Raw genomic sequence first — 19,559 nt, forward strand, 5'->3', positions numbered from 1 at the left:
ACAATGTTAACATTTCAGATCAATATCCCCGCCACCCCCCACCCCTGCCCCACCCCGCGAGTATATTGGGCCTGGCTCTGTCAAGCTGTAAACCTTCCAGCTTGTACAGGTCCCACCTCCCCGGAAACGGTCCCAATGTCTCAAGAATCTAAAGCCCTCCCTCCTGCACCATATCTCCAGCCATGCATTCATCTGCTCTACCCTAGTTCTGTACTCACTAGCTGTGGCGCCGACAGTAATCATTGAGGTCCTCCTTTTTAATCTCTCTCCTAGCTCCCTAAAATCTGCCTGCAGGACCACATCCCTTTTTCTACTGATGTCTTTAGTGCCGATATGGACCACGACCTCTGTGTTTTTATCCTCTCCCCACAGAATGTCTTGCAGTCGCTCAGTGACATCCTTGAGCCTGGCATCAGTGAGGTAACATACCATCCTCAAGTCACGTCTGAGGCTGCAGAAACGCCTGTAAGCTCCCTGAAGTATCGAATCACCCACCACTATTGCTCTTCCATTTATCTTCCCCCCCCCACAGTGCAGTTGTGCCATGTATTTCCCTCATTTGGAAAAGGATGTAACACTTCCTAATCTGTGGAGAAATTGACTGATACCTTCACTTTTTTGTATCCAACCTGATCCAACATGTTTGGGAATGTCTGGTGCAGTAATAACTAAGGCAGCGCCGAGGGTAAAACTATAAGCACCAGTCTTTGTGTAATAATAGAAATATTATTGTGCAATAATAACTGAATGGGGTGATAGTATCACACTAATAGAAGCTGGGTCTACTTTAACAATACCAGAAACACATTCTATAGAATACAACAGAGACAAGGTCTAGAGTAATCATAACACAGGCGTGCACTAGAACTGGAATAACAGGGGCAGGTTATTTTCTAATTACAGCAGAGGCCGGGTCTAGTGTAACAATTCCAGAGACAGAGTCTCATACCATAATAGTGGAGATGGGGTCCAGAGTAATAAAAGCAAATACATGGCCCACTGTGAGAGTAACAAAGACAGCGTTTGATCCAATAATCACAGAGGCAGACTCTCGTGTTATACTGATCACAATACTGGATCTAGTGTGATGATCACACAGGCAGTATTTAGTGCAGAAAAACAAAGATTGGGTCTCATATAACAGTGTGTGCAAGTCAGGGCCGAGCCTATTGTTATAATTACAAATGCATTGCCTAATGTGTAATAACAGAGTCAAGGCCCACTGCAGTATGAATGCGTTGGGGTTAGTGTAATATCACAGGCACAGTCTAGTGCAATGGGAACACAGTCGATTATGTCAGTCTTGGCTCAGTGGTAGCAATCTTACCCCTGAGTCAGAAGATCGTGGCTTCATTTCTCACTCCAGAGATGTGAGCGGAGAATCTATGCTGACACTCCAGGTGTCAGTACTCATGTAGTGCCATCTTTCTGATCAGGGGCTAAACCGAGGCACCACCTGCACTTTCAGGTGGCTATAAAAGATCTCACGGCCACTATCAGCGAAAGAGCAGGGTAGTTCTTCACGGGTGTCCTGAGACAATATTTGTCCTGCACCAAACCTCACTAAAACAGAGTATCCTGTTCTTATAACATTGCTGTTTGTTGGATCTTGCTATGCGAACAATATCTGCTGAGTTTCCTACATCATCATCATCATAGGCAGTCCCTCTGAATCAAGGAAGACTTGCTTCCACTCTTAACATGAGTTCTTAGGTGTCCAATACGGGAACCACAGTCCCTGTCACAGCTGGGAACGATAGTCGTTGAGGGAAAGGGTGGGTGGGACTGGTTTGCCGCATGCTCCTTCCACTGCCTGCGCTTGATTGCTGCGTGCGCTCGGGACGAGACTCGAGGTGCTCAGAGCTCTCCTGGATGCACTTCCTCCACTTAGGGCGGTCTTTGGCCAGGGACTCCCAGGTGTCAGTAAGGATGTTGTACTGTAACAAAGAGGCTTTGAGGGTGTCCTTGTAACATTTCCCCTGCCCACCTTTGGCTCGTTTGCCGTTTTCCTACATTACAGCAGTGACTACACAACAGTAAGTACTTCACTGGCTGTAAAGGTGCTGAAGGTGTGAAAGGTGTAACATCCAAGTCTTTCTGTTTATCCAATAACTATAGACACGTCGTTGGCTTCTATTCTCTGGAATAGAGAAAGTTCAGGGGTAATGTGACTGAGGTTTTGAAAGGAATCGATCAGACAGATAGAGAGAACCATTTTCCGCTGGTGGGGGAGTCAAGAATAAGGGGTGCTATCCTTAAAATCAGAGCCATGTCATTCAGGAGAGAAGTTAGGAAACGTCTTCACACCAAGGGTGGTAGAAGTGTGGAACTCTCCCACAACCAGCAGTAGATGCTGGGTCAATTAATCATTTTAAACCTGAGACAGATAGACTTTTGCTAACTAAGGGTATTAATGGAGCCAAGAAGGGTAGATGGACTGATGATGCAGATCAGCCATTATCTCTTTAATTAAAACGTGAGTATGCAGGTACAGCAATTGATCAGGAAGGCCAATGGAATCTTGGCCTTTATTGCAAAGGGGATGGAGTATAACAGCAAGGTCATCTTGCTACAGTTATACGGGGTATTGATGAGACCACAGCTAGAATACTGCCTGCAGTTTTGGCTTCCATATTTAGAAAGGATGCACTTGCTTTGGAGGAAGTTCAGAGAAGGGTCACTCTGTTGTTTTACGGAGATGAGGGGGTTCACTTATGAGGAAAGGTTGAGTAGATTGGGCCTCTACTCATTTGAATTCAGAAGAATGAGAGGTGATCTTATAGAAACGTATAAGATTATGAAGGGGCTTGACAAGGTGGATGCAGAGAGGATGTTTCCACGGATGGGCGAGAATAGAACTAAAGGGCATAATCTTAGAATAAGGGGCTGGCCATTTAAAACTGAGATGAAGAGGAATTTATTCTCTGAGAGGGTTGTAAATCTGTGGAATTCACTGCGTTAGAGAACTGTGGAAGCTGGGTGATTGAATAAATTTATGACAGAGATAGACAGTTTCTTAACCGATAAGGGATTAAGGGGATATGGGGAGCAGAAACGAAGTGGACCTGAGTCCAGGACCAGATCAGTTATGATCGTATTAAATGGCAGAGCAGGCTCCAGGGGCCGTAAGGCCTACTCCTGCTCCTATTTTTTATGATCTTATGTAATTGGCTATAGATACAGGATCGAGGGGCAGAACAGCCTCCTCGTCTTCCTATGTTCCTGTGTAATAGATGCGAGGTGTGTAGTGTTACGAGAGCAGAAATGGGATCTGGTTTAAGAATAACATAGGGAAGTGACAACAACAGAAGCGAGGTCTGGTGTAAAAATAAAGGGGTGGAAAAGGACTGAAAACTGAAAGTTGCCGTGAGCCCATTTGAGGTCTTGAGAAAGGCTCGGGACCCTTTACCAGATTACAGGTGTTGGATCCTGGTGCAGGATTACTGCCTGGGCGTGACGATGAAAATTACATCCAGGTTTTAGTGTAACCGCAACATTGGGAGGTTTTTGTGGTAAGATAGTCAGTCGGTTCAGTGCCTTCTCTAGAAGGGACAGAAACTCCTGCGAGAAAATACCTGATTATTTTGTCCACTATTTCCATTCTAAAGCAAGGACGTTATTGCTAAACTTTATAAATCATAGTTTGGGCCCCAGCTGCAGTATTTGGCCCACTTCTGTAGTCTAAACTATAATCTATGAAGCCCAGAAAGACCGAGAAAGAGACTTAAAAAGAGGAGACCCGAGTTGACGAGTGATAAAAGCTGAGAAATAGAATCACAGAATGATACAGCACCAAAAGAGGCCATTCAGCCGATCGTGCCAGTGCTAGCTCTCTGAAAGAGTGATCCAATTAGTCCCCCTCCTGTGCTCTTCCCCCATAGCCCTGTAATGTTGTCCCTTCATGTATCTATCCAATTAGTCCCCCTCCTGTGCTCTTCCCCCATAGCCCTGTAATGTTCTCCCTTCATGTATCTATCCAATTAGTCCCCCTCCCCTGCTCTTCCCCCATAGCCCTGTAATGTTCTCCCTTCATGTATCTATCCAATTAGTCCCCCTCCTGTGCTCTTCCCCCATAGCCCTGTAATGTTCTCCCTTCATGTATCTATCCAATTAGTCCCCCTCCCCTGCTCTTCCCCCATAGCCCTGTAATGTTCTCCCTTCATGTATCTATCCAATTAGTCCCCCTCCCCTGCTCTTCCCCCATAGCCCTGTAATGTTCTCCCTTCATGTATCTATCCAATTAGTTCCCCCTCCCCTGCTCTTCCCCCATAGCCCTGTAATGTTCTCCCTTCATGTATTTATCCAATTAGTCCCCCTCCCCTGCTCTTCCCCCATAGCCCTGTAATGTTCTCCCTTCAAGTATCTATCCAATTAGTCCCCCTCCTGTGCTCTTCCCCCATAGCCCTGTAATGTTCTCCCTTCATGTATCTATCCAATTAGTCCCCCTCCCCTGCTCTTCCCCCATAGCCCTGTAATGTTCTCCCTTCATGTATCTATTCAATTCCCATTCGAAAGTTATTATTGAATCTGCTTTCACCACCCTTTCACGCAGTGCGTTGCATTTCACAAAAATTCGCTGCGTAAAGAAAACCATCAACATATAAAATGAAAGGGAGCGAGCGACCATCTCCCGGCTTCAGAGAGCAGAGGGAACTCATTGACTGATCCACACACACTGCCAGTCATTTCCAGAAAGAAGACTCAGAACAACAGGCTCATTTGCAAATGTCACCGCAATGTGTGGCTCTGCACCGACTCCCCGGCCAGATATAGGTCTCCCTGTCAGATGTTTCCACCAGATTTCGGCCCCTGGGTTTATTTTCTGCTCAAAAGCGAGATGTGTGGTTTGAAGCCGGCAGCAGAGAAACAGGAAGTTGTGTTTCCTGAGAATTAAATAGCATCAGTTCGATGTTATCGCCATGAACAGGCTTCCTGTCTGTGAGGGTGGTCTCACCCTGACAGCACCAAGACCCACACACAGAGGTCTGACCCTGACAGCATTAAGACCCACACACAGAGGCCTCAACCTGACAGCATTAAGACCCACACACAGAGGTCTGACCCTGACAGCACCAAGACCCACGCACAGAGGTCTGACCCTGACAGCACCAAGACCCACACACAGAGGTCTGACCCTGACAGCACCAAGACCCACGCACAGAGGTCTGACCCTGACAGCACCAAGACCCACACACAGAGGTCTGACCCTGACAGCACCAAGACCCACGCACAGAGGTCTGACCCTGACAGCACCAAGACCCACACACAGAGGTCTGACCCTGACAGCACCAAGACCCACGCACAGAGGCCTCACCCTGACAGCACCAAGACCCACGCACAGAGGCCTCACCCTGAAAGCACCAAGACCCACGCACAGAGGCCTCACCCTGAAAGCACCAAGATCCACACACTGAGGCCTCACCCTGAAAGCACCAAGATCCACACACTGAGGCCTCACCCTGACAGCACCAAGACCCAGACACTGAGGCCTCACCCTGACAGCACCAAGACCCACACACTGAGGCCTCACCCTGACAGCACCAAAATCCACACACTGAGGCCTCACCCTGACAGCACCAAGACCCACACACTGAGGCCTCACCCTGACAGCACCAAGACCCACACACTGAGGCCTCACCCTGACAGCACCAAGACCCACACACAGAGGCTTCACCCTGACAGCACCAAAATCCACACACTGATGCCTCACCCTGACAGCACCAAGACCCACACACTGAGGCCTCACCCTGACAGCACCAAGACCCACACACAGACCTCACCCTGACAGCATTAAGACCCACACACAGAGGTTTGACCCTGACAGCACCAAGACCCACACACAGACCTCACCCTGACAGCATTAAGACCCACACACAGAGGCCTCACCCTGACAGCACCAAGACCCACACACAGAGGCCTCACCCTGACAGCACCAAGACCCACACACAGAGACCTCACCCTGACAGCACCAAGACCCACACACAGACCTCACTCTGTCAGCACCAAGACCTACACATAGAGGCCTCATCCTGACAGCACCAAGACCCACACACAGACCTCACCCTGACAGCACCAAGACCCACACACAGAGGTCTGACCCTGACAGCACCAAAATCCACACACAGACCTCACTCTGTCAGCACCAAGACCCACACATAGAGGCCTCACCCTGACAGCATTAAGACCCACACACAGAGGTCTGACCCTGACAGCACCAAGACCCACACGCAGAGGTCTGACCCTGACAGCACCAAGACCCACACACACAGGCCTCACCCTGACAGCACCAAGACCCACACACACAGGCCTCACCCTGATAGTACCCAGACACACAGCACAGATTGCCCCTCGTCTCAACATTGCATTCACCTCCATTCTCATTTTAAAGATTAATACCAAAGAACGTATTTGAAGTTTAACACATTCACGAAAGAGCGAGATGGACTGAAGGTGATCACTGGGATAAAGGTGGCAGATTTAAAAATGATTTTTCCCTAAGCAGGGTTGTTAGAAAATAGGGAGAGAGAGGGTATGTGTTTTAAATAAATGCTGTCTGAGAGAGAGAGAGACAGAGAGGGGATTTGTTAAGTCTGAGGCAGGGAGGAGAGAGGTTATGTGTTTTAACTGCTATCTGAGACAAAGGCCACTACACTTTTTAAGGGAGACAATAAAAAGAGAGAATGCTGGAAATCTCAGCAGGTCAGGCAGCATCTGTGGAGAGAAAAAAAGAGTTAGCGTTTCAGGTCGATGACTTACGTCAGAAAATCTTTTAAGGGGACGGTGGAACAATTGTCTTAAGCAATGATGATATCAAGCTATGCAGAGAGAGTGGAACAGCACAATTAGCTTCGGGTTATTCTAGTACAGTCCCAGCACGGACGCGATGGGCCAAGTGTCCTCTTTCTGTGTAGTGAACTACTAAGGTTCTATGGTATAATATGAGGAAGGGAAGGGATTTATTCGGATTTTCCGATCAACACCATTCTCTCACCCACCGCAAAATAATTTATTTCACTGCCCCGTGAATCACTGGACTTCCGCTTTTATTAATTGGTAACATTTTAAAACTGTTATGTCTTGAATAAAGATTCTGACCAGATACTGTGAGCTCAACGTAATGTGTGGCTGTAGTCCTTTATTACAGGTCTCCAGAGTTCCTCTACAGCCTGTGAGACTTCCTTATGTTCAGGTAATCCAAAGGGATTGTGGGATCCCTTGGGACTCCAGGGGATGAGCCCTTTAGTGGTTCAACAAGGTATTTACAGTTTTACATATATAACAACACTCCCCCCGCAAAAGCCACTAGTGTAACTATTTACAATGTGAGTCGATCTGGGGCCTTCCTTTCCCTGGTTGATTGTCTCGGTGCTGAAGCTGGCTATGGTGAGTGAATTGTTGGGCCCTCGCTGGGCTGCTGCGCAGCTGGCCTTGCTGGGCTGCCTGGTGTGGTGAGTCCTGCTGGGCTGCTGCAGGTGATGGGTTCTGCTTTGTGGTCAATCGCGTGGTCGGTTGCCACTTGTGTGTGTGTTGGGGGGTCGAAAAAGGCAGAATCTATTGTGGGTTGTTCTGGATAGTCCGTGAATATGAGTTTGGTTTCGTCCAAGTGTTTCCTGCTTGTGAGTCCATTTGAAAGTTTGACCAGAAACACCCTACTCCCCTCTTTGGCCGAAACAGTGCCAGCAATCCACTTGGGGCCTGGTCCATAGTTCAACACAAATACAGGATCATTAATCTCGATTTTGCGTGACACATTTGCGTGATCATTATATGTATTCTGTTGAAGTCGCCTGTTTTCTACGTGATCGTGTAGATCAGGGTGGACTAACGAGAGCCTTGTGTTAAGTGCCCCTTTCATGAGCCGTTTAGCAGGTGGGATCCCAGTGAGCGAGTTGGATCTTGTGCGGTAACGAAGCAGCACTCGGGATAGGTGAGTCTGCAGTGAGCCTTCAGTTAGCCTCTTCAAGCTCTGCTTGATTGTTTGCACTGCTCACTCTGCCTGACCATTGGACGCTGGTTTAAACGGGGCAGATGTGACATATTTGATCCCATTGCGATCATGAACTCAGCACTGTTGAAGCATGATCCACTGTCACTCACAAGGACGTCAGGCAGGCCGTGCGTGGCAAACGTGGCCCACAGGCTTTCAATGGTGGCAGCGGACATGCTTGCTGTCATTATCATCATTGCCATCTGTCGTGATTCTTCTCCCCATGAACTCCACTTAAGGCGCCAGGAAAACACACTTCGAGCATTTTGAACTGAGCCCCACATGATTAAGCCAACTATGAACCTCCTCCAGGTTCTGTAGGTGCATGAAGGTGATCCGACCTGCAAACAAGATGTCGTCCTGGAAGACCACAAAGTGCGGGACCAACTTTAGCAAGCTTTCCATGTTCCTCTGGAATATTACCGCGGCATCTGTTGTAAATGAAGTGACCTTTGTGCATGTTGATGCAGGTGAGGCCCTTCGACAATTCCTCCAGCTCCTGCGTCATGTAGGCCGAGGTCAATTCCAGCTTCGTGAACGTTTTTCCTCCCGCCAGCGTTGCAAATACGTCTTCTGCCTTTGGTCGCGAGTATTGATCCTGCAGGGAGAAACGATTGATAGTTACTTTGTAATCGCCACAGATTCTGATAGTGCCGTCTTCCTTTACGAATGGAAAAATCGGACTGGCCCACTCGTTGAATTCATTCGTCGAAATGATGTCCTCTCGTTGCAGCCTGTCCAGCTCAATCTCCACCCTCTCTCTTATCATGTACGGTACCGCTCTCACCTTGTGATGGATGGATCGCTCCCCTGGAATCAAGTGGATCTGCACTTATGCTCCTTGGAACTTCCCAATGCCTGGTTCGAACAGGAGTGGAACTTGTTGAGGAACTGGGTACATGAAGTGTCGTCGGCGGACGAGAGCGCTCGGACGTCATCCCAGTTCCAACGTATCATTCCCAGATAGCTACTGCCGAACAGCATAGGGCCATCGCCCGGTACAACCCAGAGTGGTAAATTGTGCACCGCTCTATCATAGGAGACCTTTGCGATAGCACTGCCTATTACGGGAATTAGTTCCTTTGTGTATGTTATCAGTCTGGTACGAATGGGAATCAGGACAGGGCTTGAGGCCTTGCTGTACCACAATTTATCGAAAGTCTTTTTGCTCATTATGGACTGGCTCGCACCTATGTCCAGCTGCATTGTCACCGGGAGTCCATTTAATTCAACCTTCATCATTATCGGGGATACCTCGTGGTAAATGTATGCATCCCATATAGCTCTGCCTCCTCAGTCTAAGGCTCTTGTTCATCGTGATCCACCGTGCATCTGTCCTCCTCTGCAACATGCTAGATTGCAGGATTAGCAGTGTTTTCAGCTCGCCTGCACATACGTTGGAGGTGTCCCATTGTTCCACAGCCCTTGCAAATGTCTCCTTTGCAGCGGCTTGAATGGAAACGATGGTCATCCCCGCAGTGCCAACAAGGTGTTAACGGCCTTGCATTCACGACCCTTGATGGTGGACTCTCAGACATCTGCGGACGTGCATTTGCAGGCATGTGCATCCTGCTCTGTACATTACGATTCGAAAACAACATTACTTTATTCACAGTACTTGCAGCAGCATTCGTGTGCCGAGAGATTTATTTGGTATTGTCACTGGTGGTGATGAACGCCTGGGCTATCGCTATGGCTTTACTCAAGGTTGGGGTCTCTGCAGTCAAAAGTTTGCGAAGTATTACTTCATGGCGAATGCAAAGTATAAAGACATCCCTGAGCATGTGCTCCAAGTCTCCTTTAAATTCACAATGTCCTGCAAGGCGCCTTAGCCCTACGACATAGCTTGCCACTTCCTCGCCTTCAGACCTCTTGTACGTGTAGAACCGATACCTCACCATCAGAACACTTTCCTTCGGGTTTAGATGCTCCCGGACCAGTGTGCACAACTCATCATACGACTTCTCTGGGTTCCGCTGGATGAGCAGGTTTTTCATGAGGCCATACGTTGGTGCCCCTCAAACGGTGAGGAGAATCGCCCTTCGTTTGGCAGCTTTCGCTTCTCCTTCCATCTCGTTGGCCACGAAGTATTGGTCAAGTCGCACCACGAAGGTTTCACAATCATCTCCCCACGAAAACGTCTCCAGGATGACCACAGTTCTCTGCATTGTTCCGGTGGAGTTCGTCATCTGTATCTCGTCGCCAGTATGTCTTGAATAAAGAATCGGACCAGATACTGTGAGCTCAATTTAAGGTGTGACTGTCGTCCTTTATTACAGGTCTCCAGAGTGCCTCTCCAGCCTGGGAGGCCTCCTTATGTACAGGTGCTCCCAAAGGATTGTGGGATCCCTTGGGAATCCAGGGGATGAGCTCTCTGCTGGTTAAACAAGATATTTACAGGTTTACATATACAACAAAGCCATTTATTGTGTGTGGTGCACATTGATATCTGTGTGGAGCACATTGATGTGTGTGCTGCACATTGATGTGCATGTGAGGAGCACCTTGATGTGTGAGGAGCACATTGATGTGTGTGTGTAGCACATTGATGTGTGTGTGAGGAGCACATTGATGTCTGTGTGGAGCACATTGATGTGTATGTGAGGAGCACATGGATGTGTGTGTGTGGTATATTGTATGTGTGTGTGTGGGGCACATTGATGTGTATGTGAGGAGCACATTGATGTGTGTGTGTGGTACATTGTATGTGTGTGTGTGGGGCACACTGATGTGTGTGTGTGTGTGGAGTACATTGATATGCCTGTGGAGCACATTGATGTGTGTGTGGGGCACATTGATGTGTGTGTGAGGAGCACTTTGATAAGGGTGTGGGGCACTTTGATGTTTGTGTGGAGCACATTGATGTGTGTGTGGTGAATTTGATGTGTGTGGAGGAGCACATTGATGTGTGTGTGAGGGTCACATTGATGTGTGTGTGGAGCACATTAATGTGTGTGTGTGGAGCACATTGATGTGTGTGTGGAGCACATTGATGTGTGTGTGTGGAGCACATTGATGTGTGTGTGAAGCACATTGATGTGTGTGTGTGGAGCACATTGATGTGTGTGTGTGGAGCACATTGATGTGTGTGTGTGGAGCACATTGATGTGTATGTGGAGCACATTGATGTGTGTGTGTGGAGCACATTGATGTGTGTGGAGCACATTAATGTGTGTGTGTGGAGCACATTGATGTGTGTGTGGAGCACATTGATGTGTGTGTGGAGCACATTAATGTGTGTGTGTGGAGCACATTGATGTGTGTGTGGAGCACATTGATGTGTTTGTTTCTCCCCTTGTGCTGATATTTCTCCTCAGATGTGGAAATGCATCATCTGAACATAATTCAAAAAAAATACATCCTTAAATAAGAAATGAGAAAGACTTGTATTTACGCAGCTCCTTTCACCACCTGAGGAAGTCCCATGAAGTGCAGTCACTGTTGTAATGTAGGAAACGTGGCAGCAACATCCCACAAACTGCAAGTGATAAATAAGCAGATAATGGATTTAGTCCGTGCTGTTTGTTGAGGGGAAGTTATTGAACAGGATACTGTGAACAAATTCCCTGCTCCTCTGCACAATCTTGCCACGGGATCTTTTACGTCCATTTGAGAGGGCAGACGGGGACTCGGTTCAACTTCTCAACCCAAAGACGGCACCTCCAACAGCACTCCCTCAATACTGGCACCGGCAGTGACGTGCCTGGACTTTGTGCTCAAGTCTATGGAGTGGGAGTTTATACCAAAACTATCTGAGACCGAGGCGAAAGTGAGACACACTGAGCCACGGCTGACACAAACAGACATTGTCTTGTGAAGTGCAATGGATACATGGCCCAGTGTAACATGAAGGGCGACAGGATCTAATGTAATACAAACAGAGACAGGGCTTAGTGTAATATAAACAGAGACAGGATCGAGTGTAATATAAACAGAGACAGGGCCTAGTGTAATATAAACAGAGACAGTGTCTAGTGTAATATAAACAGAGACAGGGTCTAGGGTAATATATACAGAGACAGGATCTAGTGTAATATAAACAGAGACAGTGTCCAGTGTAATATAAACAAGACAGGGTCTAGTGTAATATAAACAGGGACAGGGTCTAGTGTAATATAAACAGAGACAGGGTCTGGTGTAATTTAAACAGAGACAGGGCCTAGTGTAATATAAACAGAGACAGGGTCTAGTGTAATATAAACAGAGACAGGATCTAATTTGATATAAACAGAGACAGGGTCTAGTGTAATATAAACAGAGACAGGATCTAGCGTAATATAAACAGAGGCAGGGTCTAGTGTAATATAAACAGAGACAGGATCGAGTGTAATATCAACAGACACAGGGTCTAGTGTAATATAAACAGAGACAGGGTCTAGTGTAATACAAACAGAGACAGGGTCAAGTGTAATATAAACAGAGACAGGGTCTAGTGTAATATAAACAGAGACAGGGTCTAGTGTAATATAAACAGAGTCAGGGTCTAGTATAATATAAACAGAGACAGGGTCTCGTGTAATATAAACAGAGACAGGGTCCAATGTAAGATAAACAGAGACAGGGTCGACTGTAATATAAACAGAGGCAGGGTCTAGTGTAATATAAACAGAGACAGGGTCTAGTTTAATATAAACAGAGACAGGGTCGAGAGAAATATAAATAGAGATAGGGTCGAGAGAAATATTAACAGAGATAGGGTCTAGTGTAATATAAACAGAGACAGGGTCTAGTGTAATATAAACAGAGACAGGGTCCAGTGTAATATAAACAGAGACAGGGTCTAGTGTAATATTAACAGAGATAGGGTCTAGTGTAATATAAACAGAGACAGGGTCGAGAGAAATATAAACAGAGACAGGGTCTAGTGTAATATAAACAGAGGCAGGGTCTAGTGTAATATAAACAGAGACAGGGTCCAGTGTAATATAAACAGAGACAGAGTCTCGTGTAATATAAACAGAGATAGGGCCCAGTGTAATATAAACAGAGACAGGGCCTAGTATAATATAAACAGAGACAGGGTCTCGTGTAATATAAACAGAGACAGGGTCGGGAGAAATATAAACAGACATAGGGTCTAGTGTAATATAAACAGAGACAGGATCTAATTTAATATAAACAGAGACAGGGTCGGGAGAAATATAAACAGAGATAGGGTCTAGTGTAATATAAACAGAGGCAGGGTCTCGTGTAATATAAACAGAGACAGGGTCTAGTGTAAGATAAACAGAGACAGGGTCTAGTGACTATAAACAGAAACAGGGTCGAGTGACTATAAACACAGACATGGTCTAGTGTAATATAAACAGAGACAGGGTCTAGTGTAATATAAACAGAGACAGGGCCTAGTGTAATATAAACAGAGACAGGGTCTAGTGTAATATGAACACAGACAGGGTCCAGTGTAATATAAACAGAGACAGGGTCTAATGTAATATAAACAGAGACAAGGTCTAGTATAATATAAACAGAGACAGGATCGAGTGTAATATCAACAGACACAGGGTCTAGTGTAATATAAACAGAGACAGGGTCAAGTGTAATATCAACAGAGACAGGGTCGAGTGTAATATCAACAGAGACAGGGTCTAGTGTAATACAAACAGAGACCGAGTCTAGTGTAATATAAACAGAGTCAGGGTCCAGTGTAATATAAACAGAGACAGGGTCGAGTATAAAAAAACAGAGACAGGGTCGATTGTAATATAAACAGAGACAGGATCTAATTTAATATAAACAGAGACAGGGTCGGGAGAAATATAAACAGAGACAGGGTCTAGTGCAATATAAACAGAGACAGGATCTAATTTAATATAAACAGAGAAAGGGTCGGGAGAAATATAAACAGAGATAGGGTCTAGTGAAATATAAACAGAGGCAGGGTCTCGTGTAATATAAACAGAGACAGGGTCTAGTGTAATAGAAACATAGAAAATAGGTGCAGGAGTAGGCCATTCGATCCTTCGAGCCTACATCGCCATTCAATGAGTTCATGGCTGAACATGCAACTTCTGTACCCCATTCCTGCTTTCTCGCCATACCTATTGATCCTCCTAGTAGTAAGGACTACATCTAACTCCTTTTTGAATATACTTAGTGAATTGGCCTCAACAACGTTCTGTGGTAGAGAATTCCACAGGTTCACCACTCTCTGGGTGAAGAAGTTTCTCCTCATCTCGGTCCTAAATGGCTTACCCCTTATCCTTTGACTGTGACCCCTGGTTCTGGACTTCTCCAACATTGGGAACATTCTTCCTGCATCGAACCTGTCTAAACCCGTCAGAATTTTAAACGTTTCTATGAGATCCCCTCTCATTCTTCTGAACTCCAGTGAATACAAGCTCAGTTGATCCAGTCTTTCTTGATATGTCAGTCCCGCCATCCCGGGAATCAGTCTGGTGAACCTTCACTGCACTTCCTCAATAGCAAGAATGTCCTTCCTCAAGTTAGGAGACCAAAACTGTACACAATACTCCAGGTGTGGCCTCACCAAGGCCCTGTACAACTGTAGCAACACCTCCCTGCAACTGTACTCAAATCCCCTCGCTATGAAGGCCAACATGCCATTTGCTTTCTTAATCGCCTGCTGTACCTGCATCCAACCTTCAATGACTGATGTACCATGACACCCAGGTCTCGTTGCACCTCCCCTTTTCCTAATCTGTCACCATTCAGATAATAGTCTGTCTCTCTGTTTTTACCACCAAAGTGGATAACCTCACATTTATCCACATTATACTTCATCTGCCATGCATTTGCCTACTCACCAAACCTATCCAAGTCACTCTGCAGCCTCATAGCATCCTCCTCGCAGCTCACACTGCCACCCAACTTAGTGTCATCCGCAAATTTGGAGATACTACATTTAATCCCCTCGTCTAAATCATTAATGTACAATGTAAACAGCTGGGGCCCCAGAACAGAACCTTGCGGTACCTCACTAGTCACTGCCTGCCATTCTGAAAAGTACCCATTTACTCCTACTCTTTGCTTCCTGTCTGACAACCAGTTCTCAATCCACATCAGCACACTACCCCCAATCCCATGTGCTTTAACTTTGCACATTAATCTCTTGTGTGGGACCTTGTCAAAAGCCTTCTGAAAGTCCAAATATACCACATCAACTGGTTCTCCCTTGTCCACTCTACTGGAAACATCCTCAAAAAATTCCAGAAGATTTGTCAAGCATGATTTCCCCTTCACAAATATAAACAGAGACAGGGTCTAGTGTAATATAAACAGAGACAGGGTCTAGTGTAATATTAACAGAGACAGGGTCGACTATAATATAAAAAGAGACAGGGTCTCGTGTAATATAAACAGAGGCAGGGTCTAGTGTAATATAAACAGAGACAGGGTCTAGTGTAATATAAACAGAGACTGGGTCTAGTGTAATATAAACAGAGACTGGGTCGAGAGAATTATAAACAGAGACTGGGTCTCATGTAATATAAACAGAGATAGGGTCGAGTGTAATATAAACAGAGACAGGGTCTAGTGTAATATAAACAGAGACTGGGTCTAGTGTAATATAAACAGAGACTGGGTCGAGAGAATTATAAACAGAGACTGGGTCTCATGTAATATAAACAGAGATAGGGTCGAGTGTAATATAAACAGAGACAGGGTGTAGTGTAATATAAACAGAGACAGGGCCTAGTGTAATATAAACAGAGACAGGGTCTAGTGTAATATAAACAGAGACAGGGTCTAGTGTAATATAAACAGAGACTGGGTCTAGTGTAATATAAACAGAGACTGGGTCGAGAGAATTATAAACAGAGACTGGGTCTCATGTAATATAAACAGAGATAGGGTCGAGTGTAATATAAACAGAGACAGGGTGTAGTGTAATATAAACAGAGACAGGGCCTAGTGTAATATAAACAGAGACAGGGTCTAGTGTAATATAAACAGAGACAGGGTCTAGTGTAATATAAACAGAGACAGGGTCCAGTGTAATACAAACAGAGACAGGGTCTAGTGTAATATAAACAGAGACAGGGTCTAGTGTAATATAAACAGAGACAGGGTCTAGTGTAATATAAACAGAGGCAGGGTCTAGTGTAATATAAACAGAGACAGGGTCTAGTGTAATATAAACAGAGACAGAGTCTCGTGTAATATTAACAGAGATAGGGCCTAGTGTAATATAAACAGAGAAAGGGCCTAGTGTAATATAAACAGAGACAGGGTCTAGTGTAATATAAACAGAGACAGGATCTAGTTTAATATAAACAGAGACATGGTCTAGTGTAATATAAACAGAGACAGGATCTAATTAAATATAAACAGAGACAGGGTCGGGGGAAATATAAACAGAGATATGGTCTAGTGTAATATAAACAGAGGCAGGATTTAGTGTCATATAAACAGAGACAGGGTCCAGTGTAATATAAACAGAGACAGGGTCTAGTGACTATAAACAGAGACAGGGTCGAGTGTAATATAAACAGAGACAGGGTCTAGGGTAATATATACAGAGACAGGATCTAGTGTAATATAAACAGAGACAGTGTCCAGTGTAATATAAACAAGACAGGGTCTAGTGTAATATAAACAGGGACAGGGTCTAGTGTAATATAAACAGAGACAGGGTCTGGTGTAATTTAAACAGAGACAGGGCCTAGTGTAATATAAACAGAGACAGGGTCTAGTGTAATATAAACAGAGACAGGATCTAATTTGATATAAACAGAGACAGGGTCTAGTGTAATATAAACAGAGACAGGATCTAGCGTAATATAAACAGAGGCAGGATCGAGTGTAATATCAACAGACACAGGGTCTAGTGTAATATAAACAGAGACAGGGTCTAGTGTAATATAAACAGAGACAGGGTCGAGTGTAATATAAACAGAGGCAGGGTCTAGTGTAATATAAACAGAGACAGGGTCTAGTGCAATATAAACAGAGACAGGGTCTAGTTTAATATAAACAGAGACAGGGCCTAGTGTAATATAAACAGAGACAGGGTCCAGTGTAATATAAACAGAGACAGGGTCTAGTGTAATATAAACAGAGACAGGGTCTAGTTTAATATAAACAGAGACAGGGTCGAGAGAAATATAAATAGAGATAGGGTCGAGAGAAATATTAACAGAGATAGGGTCTAGTGTAATATAAACAGAGACAGGGTCGAGTGTAATATAAACAGAGACAGGGTCTAGTGTAATATAAACAGAGACAGGATCTACTTTAAGATAAACAGAGACAGGGTCGAGAGAAATATAAACAGAGACAGGGTCTAGTGTAATATAAACAGAGGCAGGGTCTAGTGTAATATAAACAGAGACAGGGTCTAGTGTAATATAAACAGAGGCAGGATCGAGTGTAATATCAACAGACACAGGGTCTCGTGTAATATAAACAGAGACAGGGTCTAGTGTAATATAAACAGAGACAGGGTCAAGTGTAATATAAACAGAGACAGGGTCCAGTGTAATATAAACAGAGACAGGGTCTAGTGTAATATAAACAGAGACAGGATCTACTTTAAGATAAACAGAGACAGGGTCGAGAGAAATATAAACAGAGACAGGGTCTAGTGTAATATAAACAGAGGCAGGGTCTAGTGTAATATAAACAGAGACAGGATCTAGCGTAATATAAACAGAGGCAGGATCGAGTGTAATATCAACAGACACAGGGTCTCGTGTAATATAAACAGAGACAGGGTCTAGTGTAATATAAACAGAGACAGGGTCAAGTGTAATATAAACAGAGACAGGGTCTAGTGTAATATAAACAGAGACAGGGTCTAGTGTAATATAAACAGAGTCAGGGTCTAGTATAACATAAACAGGGACAGGGTCTCGTGTAATATAAACAGAGACAGGGTCCAATGTAATATAAACAGAGACAGGGTCGAGTGTAATATAAACAGAGGCAGGGTCTAGTGTAATATAAACAGAGACAGGGTCTAGTGCAATATAAACAGAGACAGGGTCTAGTTTAATATAAACAGAGACAGGGCCTAGTGTAATATAAACAGAGACAGGGTCCAGTGTAATATAAACAGAGACAGGGTCTAGTGTAATATAAACAGAGACATGGTCTAGTTTAATATAAACAGAGACAGGGTCGAGAGAAATATAAATAGAGATAGGGTCGAGAGAAATATTAACAGAGATAGGGTCTAGTGTAATATAAACAGAGACAGGGTCTAGTGTAATATAAACAGAGACAGGGTCCAGTGTAATATAAACAGAGACAGGGTCTAGTGTAATATAAACAGAGACAGGATCAACTTTAAGATAAACAGAGACAGGGTCGAGAGAAATATAAACAGAGACAGGGTCTAGTGTAATATAAACAGAGGCAGGGTCTAGTGTAATATAAACAGAGACAGGGTCTAGTGTAATATAAACAGAGACAGAGTCTCGTGTAATATAAACAGAGATAGGGCCCAGTGTAATATAAACAGAGACAGGGCCTAGTATAATATAAACAGAGACAGGGTCTCGTGTAATATAAACAGAGACAGGGTCGGGAGAAATATAAACAGACATAGGGTCTAGTGTAATATAAACAGAGACAGGATCTAATTTAATATAAACAGAGACAGGGTCGGGAGAAATATAAACAGAGATAGGGTCTAGTGTAATATAAACAGAGGCAGGGTCTCGTGTAATATAAACAGAGACAGGGTCCAGTGTAAGATAAACAGAGACAGGGTCTAGTGACTATAAACAGAAACAGGGTCGAGTGACTATAAACACAGACATGGTCTAGTGTAATATAAACAGAGACAGGGTCTAGTGTAATATAAACACAGACAGGGTCTAGTGTAATATAAACAGAGACAGGGTCTAGTGTAATATAAACAGAGACAGGGTCTAGTGTAATATAAACAGAGACAGGATCGAGTGTAATATCAACAGACACAGGGTCTAGTGTAATATAAACAGAGACAGGGTCTAGTGTAATATAAACAGAGACAGGGTCAAGTGTAATATAAACAGAGACAGGGTCTAGTGTAATATAAACAGAGACAGGGTCTAGTGTAATATAAACAGAGTCAGGGTCTAGTATAATATAAACAGAGACAGGGTCTCATGTAATATAAACAGAGACAGGGTCCAATGTAATATAAACAGAGACAGGGTCGACTGTAATATAAACAGAGGCAGGGTCTAGTGTAATATAAACAGAGACAGGGTCTAGTTTAATATAAACAGAGACAGGGTCGAGAGAAATATAAATAGAGATAGGGTCGAGAGAAATATTAACAGAGATAGGGTCTAGTGTAATATAAACAGAGACAGGGTCTAGTGTAATTTAAACAGAGACAGGGTCCAGTGTAATATAAACAGAGACAGGGTCTCGTGTAATATAAACAGAGACAGGGTCGGGAGAAATATAAACAGACATAGGGTCTAGTGTAATATAAACAGAGACAGGATATAATTTAATATAAACAGAGACAGGGTCGGGAGAAATATAAACAGAGATAGGGTCTAGTGTAATATAAACAGAGGCAGGGTCTCGTGTAATATAAACAGAGACAGGGTCCAGTGTAAGATAAACAGAGACAGGGTCTAGTGACTATAAACAGAAACAGGGTCGAGTG

At 44.5% G+C, this 19,559-nt stretch overlaps 1 protein-coding gene across 6 annotated transcripts in view; it reads right to left on the bottom strand.

The window, feature by feature from the left end:
• The window catches only part of LOC139249446 (zinc finger protein 154-like), a 293,366-nt gene that overhangs the window by 203,580 nt on the left and 70,227 nt on the right, over positions 1-19,559 (bottom strand). For 5 of the 6 annotated variants that reach the window (XM_070872417.1, XM_070872412.1, XM_070872415.1 and 2 more), the window contains one exon: positions 7,077-11,465. The exons of the other annotated variant lie outside the window; for it this stretch is intronic. The gene's annotated coding sequence lies outside the window, so the exon portion shown is untranslated. Of the gene's footprint in view, positions 1-7,076; positions 11,466-19,559 lie in introns of those variants that run through there. 6 annotated transcript variants of the gene reach the window in all.

This window comes from Pristiophorus japonicus, unplaced genomic scaffold (genome assembly GCF_044704955.1).
Source record: "Pristiophorus japonicus isolate sPriJap1 unplaced genomic scaffold, sPriJap1.hap1 HAP1_SCAFFOLD_313, whole genome shotgun sequence".
NCBI classification, from domain to species: domain Eukaryota; kingdom Metazoa; phylum Chordata; class Chondrichthyes; family Pristiophoridae; genus Pristiophorus; species Pristiophorus japonicus.